Source organism: Pseudophryne corroboree, chromosome 7, assembly GCF_028390025.1.
Source record: "Pseudophryne corroboree isolate aPseCor3 chromosome 7, aPseCor3.hap2, whole genome shotgun sequence".
Lineage (NCBI taxonomy): Eukaryota > Metazoa > Chordata > Amphibia > Anura > Myobatrachidae > Pseudophryne > Pseudophryne corroboree.
The window spans coordinates 403528506-403551710 of NC_086450.1; the positions used below are offsets into that span (position 1 = coordinate 403528506).

The 23205-nt window shown below is 50.5% G+C and overlaps 1 protein-coding gene across 1 annotated transcript in view; it reads right to left on the minus strand.

Annotated features, from left to right (window-relative positions):
• SCNN1B (sodium channel epithelial 1 subunit beta) overlaps positions 1–4564 on the minus strand; it is a 125665-nt gene extending 121101 nt beyond the window's left edge. The window contains exon 1 of the mRNA XM_063934653.1: positions 4103–4564. The gene's annotated coding sequence lies outside the window, so the exon portion shown is untranslated. The remainder of the gene's footprint in view (positions 1–4102) is intronic.
• Between the last annotated feature and the right edge of the window lie 18641 nt (positions 4565–23205).

Below are 23205 nucleotides of genomic sequence, written 5' to 3' on the forward strand. Positions count from 1 at the left end.
AGTGGGGAGGATGTGAGGAGGGTATTGGTGAGTGGGGTGGATGTGAGGAGGGTATTGGTGAGTGGGGTGGATGTGAAGAGGGTAATGGTGAGTGGGGTGGATGTGAAGAGGGTAATGGTGAGTGGGGTGGATGTGAAGAGGGTAATGATGAGTGGGGTGGATGTGAAGAGGGTAATGGTGAGTGGGGTGGGTGTGAGGAGGGTAATGATGAGAGAGGTGGATGTGAGGAAGGTAATGGTGAGGGGGGTGGATGTGAGGAGGGTAATGGTGAGTGGGGTGGGTGTGAGGAGGGTAATGGTGAGTGGGGTGGGTGTGAGGAGGGTAATGGTGAGTGGGGTGGGTGTGAGGAGGGTAATGGTGAGTGGGGTGGGTGTGAGGAGGGTAATGGTGAGTGGGGTGGGTGTGAGGAGGGTAATGGTGAGTGGGGTGGGTGTGAGGAGGGTAATGGTGAGTGGGGTGGGTGTGAGGAGGGTAATGATGACTGTTGATGTGAGGAGGGTAATGGTGAGGGGGGGGATTTATGTGAAGAGGATAATGGTGACTTATGTTATGATGAGAGTAATGGTGAGGGTTGGATGTGAGGAGCGTAATGGAGAGGGGATTGTATGTGAGGAAGGTAATGGTGATTGGGGTGGATATGAGGAAGGTATTGGTGAGTGGGGTGGATGTGAGGAGGGTAATGATGAGTGGGGTGGATGTGAGGAGGGTATTGGTGAGTGGGGTGGATGTGAGGAGGGTATTGGTGAGTGGGGTGGATGTGAGGAGGGTATTGGTGAGTGGGGTGGATGTGAGGAGGGTATTGGTGAGTGGGGTGGATGTGAGGAGGGTATTGGTGAGTGGGGTGGATGTGAGGAGGGTATTGGTGAGTGGGGTGGATGTGAGGAGGGTTTTGGTGAGTGGGGTGGATGTGAGGAGGGTTTTGGTGAGTGGGGTGGATGTGAGGAGGGTATTGGTGAGTGGGGAGGATGTGAGGAGGGTATTGGTGAGTGGGGAGGATGTGAGGAGGGTATTGGTGAGTGGGGTGGATGTGAGGAGGGTATTGGTGAGTGGGGTGGATGTGAAGAGGGTAATGATGAGTGGGGTGGATGTGAAGAGGGTAATGGTGAGTGGGGTGGGTGTGAGGAGGGTAATGATGAGAGAGGTGGATGTGAGGAAGGTAATGGTGAGGGGGGTGGATGTGAGGAGGGTAATGGTGAGTGGGGTGGGTGTGAGGAGGGTAATGGTGAGTGGGGTGGGTGTGAGGAGGGTAATGGTGAGTGGGGTGGGTGTGAGGAGAGTAATGGTGAGTGGGGTGGGTGTGAGGAGGGTAATGGTGAGTGGGGTGGGTGTGAGGAGGGTAATGATGAGAGAGGTGGGTGTGAGGAGGGTAATGATGAGAGAGGTGGGTGTGAGGAGGGTAATGATGAGAGAGGTGGATGTGAGGAAGGTAATGGTGAGGGGGTGGATGTCAGGAGGGTAATGGTGACTGGTGATGTGTGGAAGGTCATTTTGAGGGGGGTGGATGTAAGGAAGGTAATGGTGAGGGAGTGGATGAGAGGAGGGTAATGGTGACTGGTGATGTGAGGAGAGTAATGGTGATGGGGTCCGATGTGAGGAAGGTAATGGTGACTGGTGATGTGCGGAATGTAATGGTGAGTGGGGTGGATGTGAGGAGGGTAATGGTGAGTGGGGTGGATGTGAAGAGGGTAATGGTGAGTGAGGTGGATGTGAAGAGGGTAATGGTGAGTGGGGTGGATGTGAAGAGGGTAATGGTGAGTGGGGCGGGTGTGAGGAGGGTAATGGTGAGTGGGGTGGGTGTGAGGAGGGTAATGGTGAGTGGGGTGGGTGTGAGTGGGGTAATGGTGAGTGGGGTGGGTGTGAGTGGGGTAATGGTGAGTGGGGTGGGTGTGAGTGGGGTAATGGTGAGTGGGGTGGGTGTGAGTGGGGTAATGGTGAGTGGGGTGGGTGTGAGGAGGGTAATGGTGAGCGGGGTGGGTGTGAGGAGGGTAATGGTGAGCGGGGTGGGTGTGAGGAGGGTAATGGTGAGTGGGGTGGGTGTGAGGAGGGTAATGGTGAGTGGGGTGGGTGTGAGGAGGGTAATGGTGAGTGGGGTGGGTGTGAGGAGGGTAATGGTGAGTGGGGTGGGTGTAAGGAGGGTAATGGTGAGTGGGGTGGGTGTGAGGAGGGTAATGGTGAGTGGGGTGGGTGTGAGGAGGGTAATGGTGAGTGGGGTGGGTGTGAGGAGGGTAATGGTGAGTGGGGTGGGTGTGAGGAGGGTAATGATGAGAGAGGTGCATGTGAGGAAGATAATGGTGAGTGGGGTGGGTGTGAGGAGGGTAATGATGAGAGAGGTGGATGTGAGGAAGGTAATGGTGAGGGGGGTGGATGTGAAGAGGGTAATGGTGAGGGGGGTGGATGTGAAGAGAGTAATGGTGAGTGGAGTGGGTGTGAGGAGGGTAATGGTGAGTGGGGTGGGTGTGAGGAGGGTAATGGTGAGTGGGGTGGGTGTGAGGAGGGTAATGGTGAGTGGGGTGGGTGTGAGGAGGGTAATGGTGAGTGGGGTGGGTGTGAGGAGGGTAATGGTGAGTGGGGTGGGTGTGAGGAGGGTAATGGTGAGTGGGGTGGGTGTGAGGAGGGTAATGGTGAGTGGGGTGGGTGTGAGGAGGGTAATGGTGAGTGGGGTGGATGTGAGGAGGGTATTGGTGAGTGGGGTGGATGTGAGGAGGGTATTGGTGAATGGGGTGGATGTGAGGAAGATAATGGTGAGGGAGTGGATGCGAGGAGGGTAATGGTGACTGGCGATGTGAGGAGGGTATTGGTGATGGGGTCCGATGTGAGGAAGGTAATGGTGACTGGTGATGTGCGGAATGTAATGGTGAGTGGGGTGGATGTGAAGAGGGTAATGGTGAGGGGGGTGGATGTCAGGAGGGTAATGGTGACTGGTGATGTGTGGAAGGTCATTTTGAGGGGGGTGGATGTAAGGAAGGTAATGGCGAGTGGGGTGGGTGTGAGGAAGGTAATGGCGAGTGGGGTGGGTGTGAGGAGGGTAATGGTGAGTGGGGTGGGTGTGAGGAGGGTAATGGTGAGTGGGGTGGGTGTGAGGAGGGTAATGATGAGAGAGGTGGATGTGAGGAAGGTAATGGTGAGGGGGGTGAATGTCAGGAGGGTAATGGTGACTGGTGATGTGTGGAAGGTCATTTTGAGGGGGGTGGATGTAAGGAAGGTAATGGTGAGGGAGTGGATGCGAGGAGGGTAATGGTGACTGGCGATGTGAGGAGGGTAATGGTGATGGGGTCCGATGTGAGGAAGGTAATGGTGACTGGTGATGTGCAGAATGTAATGGTGAGTGGGGTGGATGTGAAGAGGGTAATGGTGAGGGGTGATGTGAGGAGGGTAATAGTTAGGGAGTGTTGTGATTAGGGGGTGCAGGCATTGGGAAGAGGGGGTTGCTGGCATTGGGTAGGGAGGGGTTCAGATATTGGGGAGAGGGGTCCTGGCATTGGGGACAGGTACTTAGTGGGTACTGTCATTGGATGGATGCAAGTGAGCTTTTTTGCAGAGACTCAGTCCTAGAGAATAGTCTAGCAACACTGGTACCAAATGGGGGAAGTGTACGCCATATGTCGCCTTGTCCCGGGTGACACAAATCCTACTTGCGGCCCTGTGTTTGGGAACCTGAGGAACGGGTTTGAGAACCACTGGCCCAGATGATACGTATGTGCATGGATTTATTTTTGCCAAACCAGTTCTAATGGTCATTTCTGACCTGCGAATATAATAAGATAAACAAAAGGAGACACTATGACATTACAAGTGCACCGCAAATACTGTATGGCCCACACAGCTCCAGCGGTGCACTACCTAGTCTTATTTCCTATTTCAATAAATATACTATAAACAAAACTAAAGCCATAATCATCATCACTGCCATACTAATAATACAAATAGACTATATAAACACATACACACAAATCAGCAACAAATTCTTACAGATCATAAGGCAGTGATTACATACACACACAGAGGAAGAAAACAGTTCCATGCATTAACTCTTACATCCTGTAGCTCATATACACATACATCGCACACATACACAATTTCCTTATAGGGGGGGACGCCGTACCTGTGTGTAGCTCCAGCGCCAGGGGTGCAGAGCCCGGGCCGGTGGGTCCAGTGGGCGCAGCTCAGGTCCCGGGCCGGTGAGTACAGAGTCTGCAGCTCAGGTCCCGGACCTGTCGGTACAGGGGGTGCAGCACAGCGCCGGGCTGGTCGGTACAGGGGGTGCAGCACAGCGCCGGGCTGGTGTATACACCGCAGAGCAGCACTAGTTCCAGTGGTCACAGGTGGCGTAGAGCAGCACAGAGATCTAAGAGTCAGGCGGGCAGCACCGGGTCAGGTGGGTACGGGCAAGGCCGGTTTGGCACGGCGGGCAGGCTGAATACAGAGCAGCAGCAGTATTGGGATAAGGCTTCCTGGCTGAGGCAGTGGTTGGGAATCGGGACACCGGCAGGTGCAGCAGGATGCAGGGACCCGCCCACCTCCGATGTATCTCTCCTCAGCCCTACCATTCCTGTGTGTATCACTCTCTTTCCACCCATTATAGCAGAGATTTCCAACCTTTTGCAACTCGCGGCACACTGAGCAAGATCTATATATTGACAGGGCACACCATTCTTTTTACTCAAATATAGTGGTGATGCATGGTGCAGTCGCATGTCCAGTCCTAGGATGTCCTGTCGCGGCTTCTCCATAGGTAACGCCTGAGCCACATCTGAGAAGGCCACAAGAGCCCAACACTGCCCGGGCCCTAAATTAGAACTTACTCTGCAGCCGCTAAACCCACCAGTGTTGATCGTTCCAGGTCCTCAGTAGCGGCAGCACACTGGCGAGCCTGGCTCTACTTCTGTGGCGGCACACTTGGAGACTGCTCAGGGCCAGGGCCGCTATCAGGGGAGTGCCCTGTGTACAGTTGTCCCGAGCCCGGCCACTCTGACAGAGTGGAGGGCCTGTGCTGCTCAAACAGACAGCCGTGGCTATTCCCGCCGGTGGCCGCCGCCGGTGACAATGACCACGGCCGCTACAGACAGTTAAACAGCCCTCATTCCGTGATCGCGGGCTGCTCCCCTCTGCCGCCCACCCGCTGCCGCTACCCCTGCACCGCACAATCACTCAACAAGCAGCAGCTTGCTGTTTAATAAAGTTTTTTCTATCCGGATGCGACGTGACATCATGACGTCACGCCGCGTCAGTGAAGAGGAGCCGCGAAGAGCTAGGGACAGGAGGCCAGGAGCAGACAGCGTGGCAGAGAGGACTCTTAGGACGGATTTGGAAAGGTAAGTATGTGTTTGTTGTGTGTTTGTGACTTTGAGAAGGGGTCCGGGGCTGGCTCAGCAATACATGGTGCAATACCCGGTGCAATGTGTCTCAGTGCTCTACCTGGTGCAATGTGTCTCAGTGCTCTACCTGGTGCAATGTGTCTCAGTGCTCTTCCTGGTGCAATGTGTCTCAGTGCTCTACCTGGTGCAGTGTGTCTCAGTGCTCTACCTGGAGCAATGTGTCTCAGTGCTCTACCTGGTGCAATGTGTCTCAGTGCTTTACCTGGTGCAATGTGTCTCAGTGCTCTTCCTGGTGCAATGTGTCTCAGTGCTCTACCTGGTGCAGTGTGTCTCAGTGCTCTACCTGGAGCAATGTGTCTCAGTGCTCTACCTGGTGCAATGTGTCTCAGTGCTTTACCTGGTGCAATGTGTCTCAGTGCTCTTCCTGGTGCAATGTGTCTCAGTGCTCTACCTGGTGCAATGTGTCTCAGTGCTTTACCTGGTGCAATGTGTCTCAGTGCTCTTCCTGGTGCAATGTGTCTCAGTGCTCTACCTGGTGCAGTGTGTCTCAGTGCTCTACTTGGTGCAATGTGTCTCAGTGCTCTACTTGGTGCAATGTGTCTCAGTGCTTTACCTGGTGCAATGTGTCTAAGTGCTCTACCTGGTGCAATATGTCTCAGTGCTCTACCTGGTGCAATGTGTCTCAGTGCTCTACCTGGTGCAATGTGTCTCAGTGCTCTGCCTGGTGCAATGTGTCTCAGTGCTCTACCTGGTGCAATGTGTCTCAGTGCTCTACCTCGTGCAATGTGTCTCAGTGCTCTACCTGGTGCAATGTGTCTCAGTGCTTTACCTGGTGCAATGTGTCTCAGTGCTCTTCCTGGTGCAATGTGTCTCAGTGCTCTACCTGGTGCAGTGTGTCTCAGTGCTCTACTTGGTGCAATGTGTCTCAGTGCTCTACTTGGTGCAATGTGTCTCAGTGCTCTACCTGGTGCAATGTGTCTCAGTGCTCTACCTGGTGCAATGTGTCTCAGTGCTTTACCTGGTGCAATGTGTCTCAGTGCTCTTCCTGGGGCAATGTGTCTCAGTGCTCTACCTGGTGCAGTGTGTCTCAGTGCTCTACTTGGTGCAATGTGTCTCAGTGCTCTACCTGGTGCAATGTGTCTCAGTGCTTTACCTGGTGCAATGTGTCTCAGTGCTCTTCCTGGTGCAATGTGTCTCAGTGCTCTACCTGGTGCAATGTGTCTCAGTGCTCTACCTGGTGCAGTGTGTCTCAGTGCTCTACTTGGTGCAATGTGTCTCAGTGCTCTACCTGGTGCAATGTGTCTCAGTGCTTTACCTGGTGCAATGTGTCTCAGTGCTCTACCTGGTGCAGTGTGTCTCAGTGCTCTACCTGGTGCAATGTGTCTAAGTGCTTTACCTGGTGCAGTGTGTCTCAGTGCTCTACCTGGTGCAGTGTGTCTCAGTGCTCTACCTGGTGCAATGTGTCTCAGTGCTTTACCTGGTGCAATGTCTCAGTGCTCTACCTGGTGCAATGTGTCTCAGTGCTTTACCTGGTGCACTGTGTCTCAGTGCTCTACCTGGTGCAGTGTGTCTCGGTGCTTTACCTGGTGCAATGTGTCTCGGTGCTTTACCTGGTGCAGTGTGTCTCAGTGCTCTGCCTGGTGCAATGTGTCTCAGTGCTTTACCTGGCTCAGTGTGTCTCAGTGCTTTACCTGGCTCAGTGTGTCTCAGTGCTCTACCTGGCGCAATGTGTATAACGTGCTCTGCCTGGCGCAAAGTGTATAACGTGTGTGCAGTGCCGTAACTAGGCATTTTAGCGCTGTGTGCAAGAGACAGCGTTGGCGCCCCCACCCCCATGCAAGGCAGGGACAGTGCGCGCCTCAGGCGCGCAAAAATATATATAGGGGCGTGGCCTCCTGGGGAAGGGGCGTGGCCACAAAATAATACCAATTCATACTACGGTGCACAGTTGTCTCAATTATTCCAATTACGCTGCACAGTAGCGCCACTACACCAGGTAGTGCCCCTTTTACACATTACGGCAGACAGTCCCCCTTTTTACACATTACGGCAGATAGCGCCCTCTTTTTACACATTACGGCAGACAGCGTCCCCTTATTACACATTACGGCAGACAGCGTCCCCTTATTACACATTACGGCAGACAGCGTCTCCTTATTACACATTACGGCAGACAGTGTTCCTCTTATTACACATTGCGGCAGACAGCGTCCCTTTTTTACACATTACGGCACACAGCGTCCTGTTTTTACACATTACGGCAGACAGCGTCCCCTTTTTACACATTACGGCACACAGCGTCCTGTTTTTACACATTACGGCAGACAGCATCCTGTTTTTACACATTACGGCAGACAGCGTCCTATTTTTACACATTACGGCAGACAGCGTCCTGTTTTTACACATTACGGCAGCAGAGTCCCCCTTTGAGAAAGAAAGAGAGAGAGAGAGAATTATACATACCTGTTACCATACATGACATGATGAGCCGTACCACAGGAAGATCCAGGCTGTTCAGAGTGCTGGAGCAGCAACAACAGCAGCAGCAGTCACCTCTCCCTCCACCCCAAACTCCGTCTCCGAGCTCAAGCTGAGAACCAGGTCCTCTCCTCTGTTGCAGCGCTGTAACACATTGGCTCCACTTTGCAGCGTTACAGGAATTACAGCGCTGTGCACGCTCTAACTCCGGCCCGTGGCTCCCCGTGCCTTGTGTGACCGTGGCTGCAGCCGACAGTCACGGTCACATAGCAGACGCGGCTACTACCGCGTAAAACACTAGACCACCAGGGCTGTCGGAGCAGGAGCCGGGACACTTTGACAGAGCACAGGGGGGTACGCGCAGAACCCGCTGTCACTTGCACACTACACAAGGGCGGCCAGTCGGGGGGTCAAGGGGCATGATGCGCGCCTATCACAAGTGCGCTGTGTGCAAGGCACACAGCGCACACACCTAGTTATGGCACTGCGTGTGTGTTTGGGGGGGGGGGGGGGCTGCCTATTTTGTCAGTCCTGGGCCCCACAATTTCTGTTGGCAGCCCTGCTCAGGGCACACTAGTCTGCCACGGCACAGTGCTTGAAAAACACTGCGGTAACATATGCAGAATCAGACCAATCAGAATATGTTTGTGATTTTCACAGATTTACTCCGATTTTTTTTTCATTTTTGTGTCCTTAATTGAGGTTATCACTGGTACACTGTAACAAACAACATAGCAATAGTGGTAATTGGGTTGAATCAAAGCCTTACATAGCCAAAGATAAATAGGGAAACCCTACAATATAAGTCTGTACATATAATAAAACTGTAAGGGTTGTGTCTGTACATAGACATTTTTTTTGGAGAATTATACTTCTAGGGACGGTTTAGAGACCATCGAGCCAAAAAAAAAAAAAGGGACATTTAGTCTGTACGTTCTGGCATCACACAAAAACTACTGTATGAATTTATATCGCATTTTCACTATTGTATAACTTAGTGACCTAGAAAAGGACTGGGGTATGTATGATCTCGATCTGACGTCAGGGAGAGGAACAATAAATGAAAAACCAGACGCTTGCAGTGTGCAGGCTCCTCAAGTCCAAAAGGGATGTGGTTATGTGACCACCACCGGTCACAATACCGGCGCCGGCATCCCAAACACTGACTAGCCTACCGGTTGGCATGCCAACCAACAGGGACTATTCCCATTCTTGGGTGTCTACGACACCCATAGAGTGGGAATAGAACCTGTGGCGAGCCCGCTGCATGACAAGCGCAGCGAGCCCGCAAGATTTTTTATATATAGGTATATATATATATATATATATATATATGGCAATTAAAAAATAATAAATAAATAATAAAACCAAATAAATAAACACAGATGTTTATAGATCGGACAGGTCAGGATATATAGATAAATAGATAAATGTTTAGAGAAAAAACAGGCATATATCCAATTATCCTATAGGAAGAGACAGAGATCGTATGTAGAGAAAAGAGTTTAAATTCAATATTTAATCTTTGATATTCAACATTAAACATTCGATAATTAGTAGGGAGGAAGAAACAGAGGAAGATAAGTGAATAGCATCCCTTCGGTTTTCCTTTTCATAAAGGGACAATATTAATATATTTAGTACCCAATAAATACTTATTATTTTTATTTTTATTATTATTTTTATTGTTATTATTATTATTATACGTAAAGAGACATTATAATTCTTATATGTTATTTAATTCAATACTCTCGAACCTAAGGGTTCCAGTGTCTTTAGTCGGAATATCCAATAAGCTTCCCTTCTGCATAGCAGATCCACATTGGGAAGGCAGCCGATTATAGTTTGTCCTCTCTCTTTTCTTAGAGAATAAGTACATATTAATCTAGCACCAGACACTTTGGTTTTGTTGTTTCTTTTTTTGAGTACCAGGCAAGGCAGCCATGTTGGGCACACTACATAGGTTACACTGTGCGATAAGCAAAGCATGTCAGTAAGGCATACAAAGATAAAATGAAAAACAACTAACAGGACACCTAATTCAGACCTGATCATAGCAGCAAATTTGTTAGCAGTTGGGCAAAACCATGGGGGTCATTCCGAATTGATCACTAGCTGCCGTTGTTCGCAGCGCAGCGTTCAGGCTAAAAATCGGAATTTCTGCGCATGCCCCGCATTGCGCACGCGCGATGTACGGGTACAAAACCCATTGTGGTGCACAGGTTCTAGCGAAGTTTTCAGTCGCACTGACGGCCACAAGAAGATTGACAGGAAGGGGGCGTTTCTGGATGTCAACTGACCGTCTTCACAGAGTGTTTGCAAAAACACAGGCGTGGCTGAAAAAACGCAGGCGTGGCTGGGCGTTCGCTGGGCAGGTTCATGACGTCAAATCCGGACACGAATAGGCTGAAGTGATCGCAAGCGCTGACTAGATTCAGAGCTACTCAGAAACTGCACAAACTGTTTTTGTAGAGCTCGGCTGCACATGCGTTCGCACTTCTGCTAAGCTAAGATACACTCCACAGTGGGCGGCGGCATAGTGTTTGCACGGCTGCTGAAACTAGCCAGCGAGCGATCAACTCGGAATGAGGGCCCATGTGCATTGCAGGGGAGGGCAGATATAACATTTGCAGAGATAGTTAGATTTGGGAGGGTTATTTTGTTTTTGTGCAGGGTAAATACTGGCTGCTTTATTTTTACACTGCAATTTAGATTTCAGTTTGAACACACCCCACCCAAATCCAACTCTCTCTGCACATGTTATATCTGCCCCCCTGCAGTGCACATGGTTTTACCCAACTGCTAACAAATTTGATGCTGCGATCAACTCGGAATAACCCCTAAGGTTGTGTCCAACTGCTAACAAATTAGCTGCTACGATCAGGTCTGAATTACCCCCCTAGTTCTGCAGTTTACACAATAAGAAATGTTCTTACTGTGTAATTGCTTTTAGATACTTTTCTCCTTTATAATAAGATTTTAAACCTACCGGTAAATCTATTTCTCCTAGTCCGTAGAGGATGCTGGGGACTCCGTAAGGACCATGGGGTATAGACGGGCTCCGCAGGAGATAGGGCACCTAAAAAGAACTTTGACTATGGGTGTGCACTGGCTCCTCCCTCTATGCCCCTCCTCCAGACCTCAGTTAGAGAACTGTGCCCAGAGGAGATGGACAATACAAGGCAGGATTTAGCAATCCAAGGGCAAGATTCATACCAGCCCACACCAATCATACCATGTAACCTGGAACATACATAACCAGTTAACCGTATGAACAACAACAGTAACGGTCCAAGACCGATTTCAACTGTAACATAACCCTTATGTAAGCAACAACTATATACAAGTCTTGCAGAGTTTCCGCACTGGGACGGGCGCCCAGCATCCTCTACGGACTAGGAGAAATAGATTTACCGGTTGGTTTAAAATCTTATTTTCTCTTACGTCCTAGAGGATGCTGGGGACTCCGTAAGGACCATGGGGTTTATACCAAAGCATCCAATCGGGCGGGAGAGTGCGAATGACTCTGCAGCACCGACTGAGCAAACGCTAGGTCCTCATCAGCCAGGGTATCAAACTTGTAGAATTTAGCAAAAGTGTTTGACCCCGACCAAGTCGCCGCTCGGCAAAGTTGTAATGCCGAGACGCCTCGGGCAGCCGCCCAAGAAGAGCCCACCTTCCTAGTGGAATGGGCCTTAACCGAATTTGGTACAGGCAATCCAGCCGTAGAGTGAGCCTGCTGAATCGTATTACAGATCCAGCGAGCAATAGTCTGCTTCGAAGCAGGTGCGCCAATTTTATTGGACGCATACAGGACAAACAGAGCCTCTGTTTTCCTAAGTCTAGCCATCCTGGCTACATACATTTTTAAGGCCCTGACTATTTATTTATTTATTATTTATTTATTAGCAGTTTCTTATATAGCGCAGCATATTCCGTTGCGCTTTACAATTAGAACAACAGTTATAGAACAAAACAGGGCAAAGACAGACATGGCGGTAGGAAGGCCCTGCTCGCAAGCTTACAATCTAGAGGGAAGTAGGTATTGATACACAAGGATAGATGCAACCTGTTACATAATGTTTCCCCAGATTGCTAGGTTCTTAGTGGGTTGTATGATATGATCACCCAGCAATGTTGGAAGACAAAATGTGAGGTTATGGGGACTGTGCAGAGGGAATGTAACTGGATAGGGAAGCATTGAAGGTTATGTGTGTGGGTCAGGAATTTGGTAGGCTTGTCTGAAGAGATGAGTTTTCAGGGAACGTTTAAAGGTTTGGAGACTAGTGGAGAGTCTTATTGTGCGTGGGAGGGCATTCCACAGAGTGGGTGAAGCCCGGGTAAAGTCCTGTAATTTTGAGTGGGAACAGGTAATACATCTGGATGAGAGACGCAGATCTTGTGCAGAGCGGAGGGGTCTGGTAGGGAGATATTTTGAGATGAGTGAGGAGATGTATGATGGTGCAGTTTGGGTAATAGCCTTGTATGTAAGTAAAAGTATTTTATATTTGACACGGTAGAATACCGGTAACCAATGGAGGGACTGACAGAGCGGATCAGCAGACGAAGAACGTCTGGCGAAGAAGATTAGCCTCGCAGCTGCATTTAAAATGGATTGAAGTGGTGAGAGCCTATGTTTGGGAAGACCAGTAAGGAGACTATTACAATAATCAATGCGGGAGATGATGAGTGCATGGATCAGAGTTTTTGCAGTGTCTTGTGTAAGATAAGGGCGTATTTTGGATATGTTTTTAAGGTGCATGTAACATGATTTAGAGACAGATTGAATGTGTGGAACAAACGACAGTTCAGAGTCAAGGATGACACCTAGGCAGCGAGCTTGTGGGGTAGGGTGGATAGTTGCATTGTCAACAGTTATGGCAATATCAGGTTGGTAACTACCCTTAGCTGGTGGGAAAATAATTAATTCTGTTTTGTAAATGTTGAGTTTGAGATGGCGAGATGACATCCAAGATGAAATGGCAGACAGACTACGTCCAGGGATCTGGAATCCTCCAGGTCACTTGTAGCCACAGGCCCCACAATAGGTTGATTCATATGGAATGAAGAAACCACTTATGTAAAAATTGCGGGCGTGTCCTCAATTCAGCTCGATCCACATGAAAAATCAAGTAGGGGCTCTTGTGTGACAAAGCCGCCAATTCTGACACTCGCCTTGCTGATGCTAAGGCCAACAACATGACCACCTTCCAGGTGAGAAATTTCAACTCAACCTTGTTAAGCGGTTCAAACCAGTGTGATTTTAGGAACTGCAACACTACGTTCAGGTCCCATGGTGCCACTGGAGGCACAAAAGGGGGCTGGATGTGCAGCACTCCCTTTACAAACGTCTGGACTTCTGGAAGAGAAGCCAATTCCTTCTGAAAGAAAATCGAGAGGGCCGAAATCTGTACCTTAACAGAGCCTAATTTCAGGCCCATATCCACTCCTGTCTGTAGGAAGTGGAGAAAACGACCCAGATGAAAATCTTCCGTAGGTGCATTCTTGGTCTCACACCAAGACACATACTTTCGCCAGATACGGTGATAATGTTTTATCGTCACCTCCTTCCTAGCCTTTATTAAAGTAGGGATGACCTCTTCCGGAATCCCCTTTTTCACTAGGATTCGGCGTTCAACCGCCATGCCGTCAAGCGTAACCGCGGTAAGTCTTGAAATACACAGGGTCCCTTTTGCAACAGGTCTTCCCTCAGAGGAAGAGGCCAGGGATCACCTGTGAGCAACTTTTGTAGATCCGAGTACCAGGCCCTTCGAGGCCAGTCTGGGACAACGAGTATCGTCTGCACTCTTCTTCGTCTTATGATCCTCAACACTTTTGTGATGAGAGGAAGAGGAGGAAACACGTAGACCGATTTGAACACCCACGGTGTTACCAGAGCGTCTACTGCTACTGCCTGAGGGTCCCGAGACCTGGCACAATACCTCCGAAGCTTTTTGTTGAGGCGTGACGCCATCATGTCTATTTGAGGAGTTCCCCAAAGACACGTTACATCTGCAAAGACTTCTTGATGAAGTCCCCGCTCTCCTGGATGGAGATCGTGTCTGCTGAGGAAGTCTGCTTCCCAGTTGTCCACTCCCGGAATGAAGACAGCCGACAGAGCGCTTACATGATTTTCCGCCCAGCGAAGGATCCTTGTGGCTTCCGCCATCGCGACTCTGCTTCTTGTCCCGCCTTGGCGGTTCACATGAGCCACTGCTGTGACATTGTCTGATTGAATCAGAACCGGTAGGTTTCGAAGAAGACTCTCCGCTTGTCGAAGGCCGTTGTAAATGGTCCTGAGTTCCAACACATTGATGTGTAGACAGGACTCCTGGTCTGACCAAAGACCCGGAAATTCTTTCCCTGCGTGACGGCTCACCATCCTCGGACGCTCGCGTCCGTGGTAACCAGGATCCAATCCTGAATTCCGAACCTGCGACCCACCAGGAGGTGAGCACTTTGCAACCACCACAGGAGGGACACTCTGGCCCCTGGGGACAGAGTTATTTTCCGATGTAAGTGCAGATGGGACCCGGACCACTTGTCCAGAAGGTCCCATTGAAAAGTCCTTGCATGGAACCTTCCGAAGGGAATGGCCTCTTAGGCCGCCACCATTTTTCCCAGAACTCGAGTGCATTGTTTTAGCAGGTCTCTGACCATGTCCTGGATGTCCTGGGCTTTCTCTATTGGGAGGAAGACCTTCATTTGTTCCGTATCCAGTATCATACCTAGGAACGGTAGTCAAGTTGTCGGAATCAACTGTGACTTCGGTAGATTTAGAATCCAACCGTGTTGCTGGAGCACTCTCAGAGAGAGCGCCACACTGCTCAGCAATTTCTCCCTTGATCTCGCTTTTATCAGGAGATCGTCCAAGTATGGGATAATTGTGACTCCATGCTTGCGCAGGACCACCATCATTTCCGCCATTATCTTGGTGAAAATCCTCGGGGCCGTGGAGAGTCCAAACGGCGTCTAAAATTGGTAATGACAATCCTGTACAGCGAATCTCAGGTATTCCTGATGGGGGGCATAAATGGGGACATGAAGGTACGCATCCTTTATGTCCAGAGACACCATAAACTCCCCCTCCTCCATGTTGGCTATTATCGCTCTGATAGATACCATTTTGAATTGGAATCTTTTTATGTACAGGTTTAGGGGTTTCAGATTCAAAATAGGTCTGACCGAACCGTCCGGTTTCGGGACCACAAATAGGGTTGAGTAGTAACCTCTTCCCTGCTGGTGCAGGGGAACCTTGATTATCACTTGCTGTATACACAGCGTTAGAATTGCAGCTAACACTATATCCCTGTCAGATGTGGAAGCTGGTAGGGCCGATTTGAAAAATCGGCGCTGGGGCACCTCCTCGAATTCCAATTTGTAACCCTGGGAAACTATTTCCAACACCCAGGGATTCAGGTCCGAACTGACCCAGGCCTGACTGAAAAGTCGAAGACGTGCCCCCACTGGTACGGACTCTCTCAGGGGAGCCCCAGCGTCATGCTGTGGGTTTTGGAGCAGCCGGGGAGGACTTTTGTTCCTGGGCACCTGCCGAAGCAGGTGCTCTTTTGCCTCTGCCCTTACCTCTGGCGAGGAAAGATGATCCCCGACCTCTTCTGGACTTGTGCGACCGAAAGGACTGCATCTGATAGGGTGTAACTTTCTTTGGCTGTTGGGGAATATATGGTAAAAAATTTGATTTACCTGCTGTAGCTGTGGAAACCAGGTCTGTCAGCCCATCCCCAAACAATACATCACCCTTATAGGGTAGTACTTCCATATGTTTTTTGGAATCCGCATCACCCGTCCATTGGCGAGTCCATAAGGATCTTCTCGCCGAGATAGACATGGCATTGGCCCTAGAAGCTAGCAATCCAATGTCCCTTTGAGCATCCCTCATAAATAAGACTGCGTCTTTTATATGGGCTAGAGTTAAGAATATAGTATCCTTATCCATATTATCAAATTGCTCTGTCAGCTCATCTGTCCAAGCTGCAATTGCGCTACACACCCATGCCGACGCAATTGTCGGTCTTAGCACAGCACCCATATGAGAATAAATACACTTTAAGGTAGTTTCTTGCCTGCGATCTGCAGGGTCCTTAAGGGCTGCTGTGTCAGGAGACGGTAGCGCCACTTTCTTGGACAAGCGCGTCAGGGCCTTGTCCACAGTGGGGGGTAATTCCCAAATCTCCCAGTCCTGCTTAGGGAAGGGGTATGCCATATAAATTCTTTTGGGGATCTGCGGTCTCTTTTCCAGAGTCTCCCAAGCTTTTCCAAAGAAATCATTTAATTCATGAGATGTGGGAAAGTTAATAATCTGTTTCTTTTCCTTAAACATGTGTACCCTTGTGTCAGGGGCCGAGGGTTCATCCTCAATATGCAACACATCCCTTATTGCCACAATCATACACTGAATGGTTTTAGTCACCCTAGGGTGCAATTTTACTTCGTTGTAGTCGACACTGGAATCAGAATCCGTGTCAGTAGTAGTGTCTTGTGTTAAGGGACGTTTTTGAGACCCCGACGGGCCCTGTGAGTCGGTCCAATCCGAGGATTGACCCCCTGATGTCCCCCCTAATTCAGCGTTATCGAGCCTTTTATGTAAAGATGCCACACTTGCATTCAACATATGCCACATGTCCATCCAATCCGGAGTCGGCACAACCGACGGGGACACACCACTCATTTGCTCCACCTCCTCCTTGGAGAAGCCTTCCGCCTCAGACATGTCGACACACACGTGCCGACACCCCACACACACACAGGGAATAACCTATAAGGGGACAAAACCCCAACCAGGTCCTAAGGAGGGACAGAGAGCGAGTATGCCAGCACACACCAGCGCTTAAAAACACTGGAAAAATTATGACCAGATAGAGCTTTTCTATATATTATATACCAATTCCCACTCACTGCGTCGCTAATGTGCCCCCCTCCTCTTTTTTCCAGCCTGTGAAGTTCAGCAGGGGAGAGACCAGGGAGCCAGCGTTTTCCTCATGCAGCTTCTGTGGAGAAAATGGCGCTGGTTAGTGCTGAGGATCAAGCCCCGCCCACCCAACGGCGGGCTTCGGTCCCAGTGATTTTTCAATGAAAATGGCGGGGGATCTTAGATGTACTGCCTCCGCAGCCTAATCTATCTGCATTTGGCCAAATGTGAGGTTTATTGCTGCCCAGGGCGCCCCCCCCTGCGCCCTGCACCCTTCAGTGCTGCTCTGTGTGTGTGTGACTGGGAGCAATGGCGCGCATCTTACCGCTGCGCGCCTTACCTCATGAATATCTGATGTCTTCTGCCGCCTAAGATGTCTTCTGCCTTCTCATCCGGCTTCTTTCTTCGGCATCTGTGAGGAGGACAGTGGCGCGGCTCTGGGACGAACCCCAGGTGAGACCTGTGTTCCGACTCCCTCTGGAGCTAATGGTGTCCAGTAGCCTTAGAAGCAGTGCCCAACTTGACAAGCCAGCTCTGCTTCTTTCTCCTCAATCCCACGATGCAGGGAGCCTGTTGCCAACAGGACTCCCTGAAAATAAAAAACCTGACAAAATTCTTCTTCAACAGAAAACTCTGGAGAGCTCTCTGCAGTGCACCCATTCTCCTCTGGGCACAAGATCTAACTGAGGTCTGGAGGAGGGGCATAGAGGGAGGAGCCAGTGCACACCCATAGTCAAAGTTCTTTTTAGGTGCCCTATCTCCTGCGGAGCCCGTCTATACCCCATGGTCCTTACGGAGTCCCCAGCATCCTCTAGGACGTAAGAGAAAACAAATTTTAAAGTGAGCTGAGGGGAAAATAACAAAAGAGGGTCCAGTTACAATTTGAAATAATTTACAAAAAAAAACTTATCTGACCAAAAATAAAAATCTCCTATATAATAGCCCAGCTCTGTGACTTTGGGTTCCGGTATGAAAGATAGATAGTGTCTAGTTAGACAGTCAATAGATAGACACCATATGTTAGACAGACATTAGGTCGACAGGGTCAAAAGGTCGACATGAAAATGGTCGACATGAAAAAGGTAGACACCATGTTTTTTACATTTTTGTGGTTTGTGTGGATAGTTTTGTCATTTGGGACCCCCAATTGTAGAAAGGCATACCCTCGCGGGGCTCGCTTCGCTCGCCACGCTTCAGGCACGGTGGCTCGCTGCGCTCGCCTCAAGGTTTATAGCCAACTCTATTCCGACATGGATAGAGAAAGTATGAAATAGTCCAAAACATTTTACATTGTCTGTCTTTTTTATGTGTACCATTTTCATGCCGACCTTTTGACTTGTCTAACGCTGGGTGTGGCTAGGAGCTCTCATTGGGTTAGTGGCAGGTCTGTCACACCCTGTCCACAGCTGATTGGGCGAGAAACCTCCTCCCACACAGGTTACATCCAATGGGAGGATCTGCCCTTTCCCTGCTGTTTTCACAGTGCAGGATTAGCAAAGGGACTGATGGAGCTGCAGCTCCAGCCCCACACCCCAAAATAGGCCCACTGCATCTGCAGCAACACAACATCCAACACTTTTCACATAAAAATTGATACAAATTCGAAAATCTGCGCGTGATGTCACAGAAGTACCTCCCCGCCACAGTCGCGCCCAGAGGCCCTGACTCCGCAACACAGCACCTGGGCTGTCGGCCTGGAAGCCCCGAGATGGCTAATGTAACGTATGGAGTGGGTGATATCGCGGAGGGTAATGTCTGGATGCTGAATCAATGTAAAAGGTGACAGTGCTGTGCAGTGCGGTGGGTGTGCAGTCTGGCCCGGTGCTAGGTTGTTCGGCGCCCCCCTGCAAACTATAAATTTGCACCCTCGCATACTTTACAAACAAACAGCGCACATAATACCCCCTGTAGTAGAGACGCTTACACATGTAACGCCCCCTGAACCAGTGACGCATAGACACGTAACGCCCCCTGTAGCAGTGATGCTTACACACGTAACGCCATCTGTACCAGTGACGCATAGACACGTAACGCACTCTGTACCAGTGATGCTTAGACACATAACGCCCCTGTATCTGTGCTGCTTAGACACGTAACGGCCCCTGTACCAGTGCCGCTTACACACGTAACGCCCCCTCTACCAGTGCCGCTTACACACGTAACGCCTACTGTACCAGTGACGCTTACACACGTAACGCCCCCTCTACCAGTGCCGCTTACACACGTAACGCCCCCTCTACCAGTGCCGCTTACACACATAACGCCTACTGTACCAGTGACGCTTACACACATTATGCCGCAGTCACACATACACACACATACACACAACAGACACATATATATATATGTATACAAACACACACACATACATACTGTACATACATTACACACATACACAGTCACACATATATACAGTATACACAGACACTGTATATACACACACACTCACTCTCTTTCCAGACACTTACCTAATGAAGTCTGGCTGGTCGAAGCTGTAGCAGCTCATCCTCCTGCTGCAGCATGGTACCGTCTAGCTCTGCCCCTTTTGGCTCTCGCCCGGCCACTGAATGTCACACAGGGGAGTGGGGGGAGAGAGGAGGCTTTGTGCTGCCGGCGCCGAGGGGGAGAGGAGGTTTTGTGCTGCTGGCACCGCTGCATGTGTGACAGCAGCCAGCAGCAGCAGGGATAGCAGCAGCAGCTCAGCACAGGGATGCAGAGCAGGGAGAATGCCTCTCCTTCCTGGTGCCTCCCTGCACTGCATCCCTTTGCTGAGTGGCTAGCTCCGGGCCTGTGTGCAGTGTCACTGACACCGCACAGCACTCTCACCTTATACATTGATTCAGCGAGTCACTCAGTTCTGCCAGCAAGTCACTATTGTTAGCACCAGCGTCCCAACGCACCGCATTACAGGGAAGTAGACGCACTAAATAAACTACAACTCCCAGCAGCCCTTAGCGCCAAAGCATTCCGGCCCTTAGGGCTGCTGGGAGCTGTAGTTTATTGAGTGCATCTTCTTCCCTGTAATGCGGCATGTTGGGACACCGACGCTAACAATATTGACTGGCTGTTTGGCTGCTGTGCGAGTCTCCGGGAGAGCCACTGCCAAAGGGAGGACAGCAGCTTAGCTGCTGACAGGAGGAGAAGCATTACCCGCACCTCCCCCACTCGCAGTACCTCCGGGCCCGATCCGCGGCACCCCCACACACCCCCTCCAGCACCTGCGGTAGCTCCGGACCCCCTCCCCCACCCGCAGCAACCCCGCACCCGCCCCTCCCCCTGCACCACCGCATTCGCCCCTCTCCCACCCACGCCACCCCCGCAACTGCTCCTCCCCCACCCGCGGTGGCTCTGGACCCCCACCTGCGACACCAGCCCATCCCACACCTGCAGCACCTCCACACCGCCCCTCCCGTGGAACCCCCGGATTCCATCCGCGTCTTCCCTGCACCCGCCACTCCCCCAACCAAAGCACCTACTAGGTGATTCATCAGGCCCTGCATGCGCTGTTCACCCCATTGCAAAGGGCTTTGACCCCTTAACCATTGCACCCCCTTTGTCCGTGCAATATTTAACCACTCACACAATTATGATTGGAGGTAATACTCCATATAATAAAAATATTGCACGCTACAAGGGTGTGCAAGGGTTAAGGGGGCATAGCCCCTTACGACGGTGCGAAGAGCGCCCGTAGGGCTCAATGAATCACCTAGTGTATTATATTTCTCCAACACTCCGAAGATGGTAAGCTCATATTAACTGTTACACACTGGTTCTCACTGAGTGGAGCTTGAGGCCAGAGGGGTGTCATTCGGCTTCCCAGCTGATGAGTGTATGCAGCAGGTAGCAGTGCAGGATCACTGGAAGTGTTGTGGGTCTCTGATAATCTCAGGTCTCTGAGGAGTTAAGTGAAAAACTACTATCTCCCACTGTGATGCTGTTAGACTTTGTCAAGATGGCTCCGCACTTATGTGCAGTATTTAGGTCAGCAGCCATCTTGGTACAGGGAGCGAAACCTCCCTGGAGGAACATTATGGAATCTGCGCAGTAGCGCTCTCCCCTTTCAACACCTTTTACATACAAATAGGATAATAATGATAAAACTCCCACATAGTCATCTAAATGGGATGTAGCCACCATCCCAGCAGTCAGCATACCGCCACCGGGATCCCGGCCACCAGAATGCCGGCAGGGGGCCAAGGACTATTCCCACATATGTGTAGTTTACTGTATACAAGGATTTACATCCTTATAGGAACTGAGATCTAAGGTGTATTACATGTAGTTAAATAAAATAAGAATATGCCAGTCGTTTCTAATATAGGGGCCGTGACACCCTGGGGGGAGTTGGGGGGGGGGAGTTAGGGGGGCCTTGCAGTGATGTCGTAGTTTGGTGGGCCAGGACCAATTAAAATTATTTATACTTAATTTAATTGGCAAAACCAGTCCCTCACTCACCACATAACTGAACCTAAGGATGACATATTATAACCACAATTGGGGCTAATTCAGTAAGGATAGCAAATTCTGCTAATGAGCAGAATTTTCTATCCTTTTGCTCGCATGCTGGAGGCCGCCTAGCATTCTGACCGGCGCCTCCCCCCCCCGCCCTTTCAACAAGCAAAAATTGCGATTGCTTCGCAATTTCTGCTTGTCAACAGAAACTAAAGATGACTCCTGCCGGCGCAGCTTAGCCCTGGTTCCAATCTGTTACACAAGCTCACAGCAATGGCGGGTTCTTCTGTTGCAAAAGTAAGTCTACATGCCAGTGAATTGTTGCACCAAAACATGCGCCATAGAGGTTTTTTTTTAATTAAAGCAGGTAAACAGTAACAGAAGAAGCAGACGTTTCAGGCTCAGATCTCCTTGTTCAAGTGCAGAAAAATGTCTGTATTTATACATTGTACCTGGCAGTGCTCGGAGTGGTGGTGGAACTCATTCCCCGCCCCCCTGATTAAGCAGAGCCAGGACCAGTGCAAGGGATTAGGCACCCCCCTAGTTGCAAAACAAAAAGGGGTGTTGTCTCACAAGGATGGGGTGTGGTCACACAGTATCCCCAATACAGATTACACCTCACAGTAGAACAATCTTAGGAGGTAGGATCCCTCGTCCCCGGCCATTGCCATCATTCCAGTGATATTAGGGAAGATGACACTGGCCACTAGAGAGCAAAGACTCTGGCACAGTGACAGGAGAGGGGTAGCAGACGGGGGCCCTTGCCGGGCCCCTCCAGCAGCCCTTCCACCAATGCACGTCTTTCAGCGGTCTTGGGGCGTTTTGGAAAGGATAATAATGCACTATTGCAGTCTGTCAGACAATACCGAGCATTGTGTACTTAGCTGTCTACGTAGTGGGATCAATTCAGTTAGGTGCGAGTTTACAAAAGCAAGTTTGTGTCATCATACATCCGAAAAAAGGCGAGATTCAAATAGAAATGCCAATTCAGGGCACTGGCAGCAAGGTTGTGCAGCTTTTAAAGTGCATACACACGATGCGGTACTAACTTATGTTTGATTCTGACTATGCAATATTGTCTATGGGCCTAATTCAGACCTGATCGTAGCCCTGCAAAATTTTGCAGGGCTATGAACAGGCACACTGACATGCGGGGGGACGCCCAGCACAGGGCTAGTCCACCCCGCATGTCAGTTGACTATATAGTCAAAATTGCAAAGATATATAGAACCGTGTGTATGCACCTTTCGACATTCACGTACCAGTCCCACATCATTTACACCTCCACATACTGGTCCCACCTCATTTACACCCAGTGCTGCAAGTGGGGCGGTACGGCTTACCTGTAAGAAAATCCCAGCAGGTACGCCGGGCCGCCACCTTGCAGATACCGGGTCTTGGAGAGAGGAGAGCGCAGCATGTGCCTCTCCTCTCCTGCCTGCGAGTCCCCCGTGAGTCCGGCGGCGGCGTGCGCTGAGCCGGTTCGTGAGCCAATCAGAGCTCGTGGACCGGCAGCCAATCAGGAGCCACTGATGCCGGACCACGAGCCCTGATTGGCTCGCGGACCGGCGCCAGTTCAGGAGACCGGACTGAGGGCAGGAGAGGGACAGGAGGAGTACGTGCTGCGGTCACCTCTCCCCAGCAGAAGATAGTGCCAGCCCCAGGCAACAGCAACAACGGTAAGTAAATTGCACTGCTGGTGCATATCTGGCACTCTGGGGGCATGTATATCTGGCACTGTGAGGGCATGTGTATCTGGCACAGTGTGGGCATGTGTATCTGGCACAATGTGGGCATATCTGGCACTCTAGGGGCATATCTGGCACTCTGGGGGCATATCTGGCACTCTGGGGGCATATCTGGCACTGTGGGGACATGTATATCTGGCACTGTGGGGACATGTATATCTGGCACTGTGGGGGCATATCTGACACTGTGGGGGCATATATGGCACTGTGGGGGCATATCTGGCACTGTGGGGGCATGTGTATCTGGCACTGTGGGGGCATATCTGGCACTGAAGGGGCATAT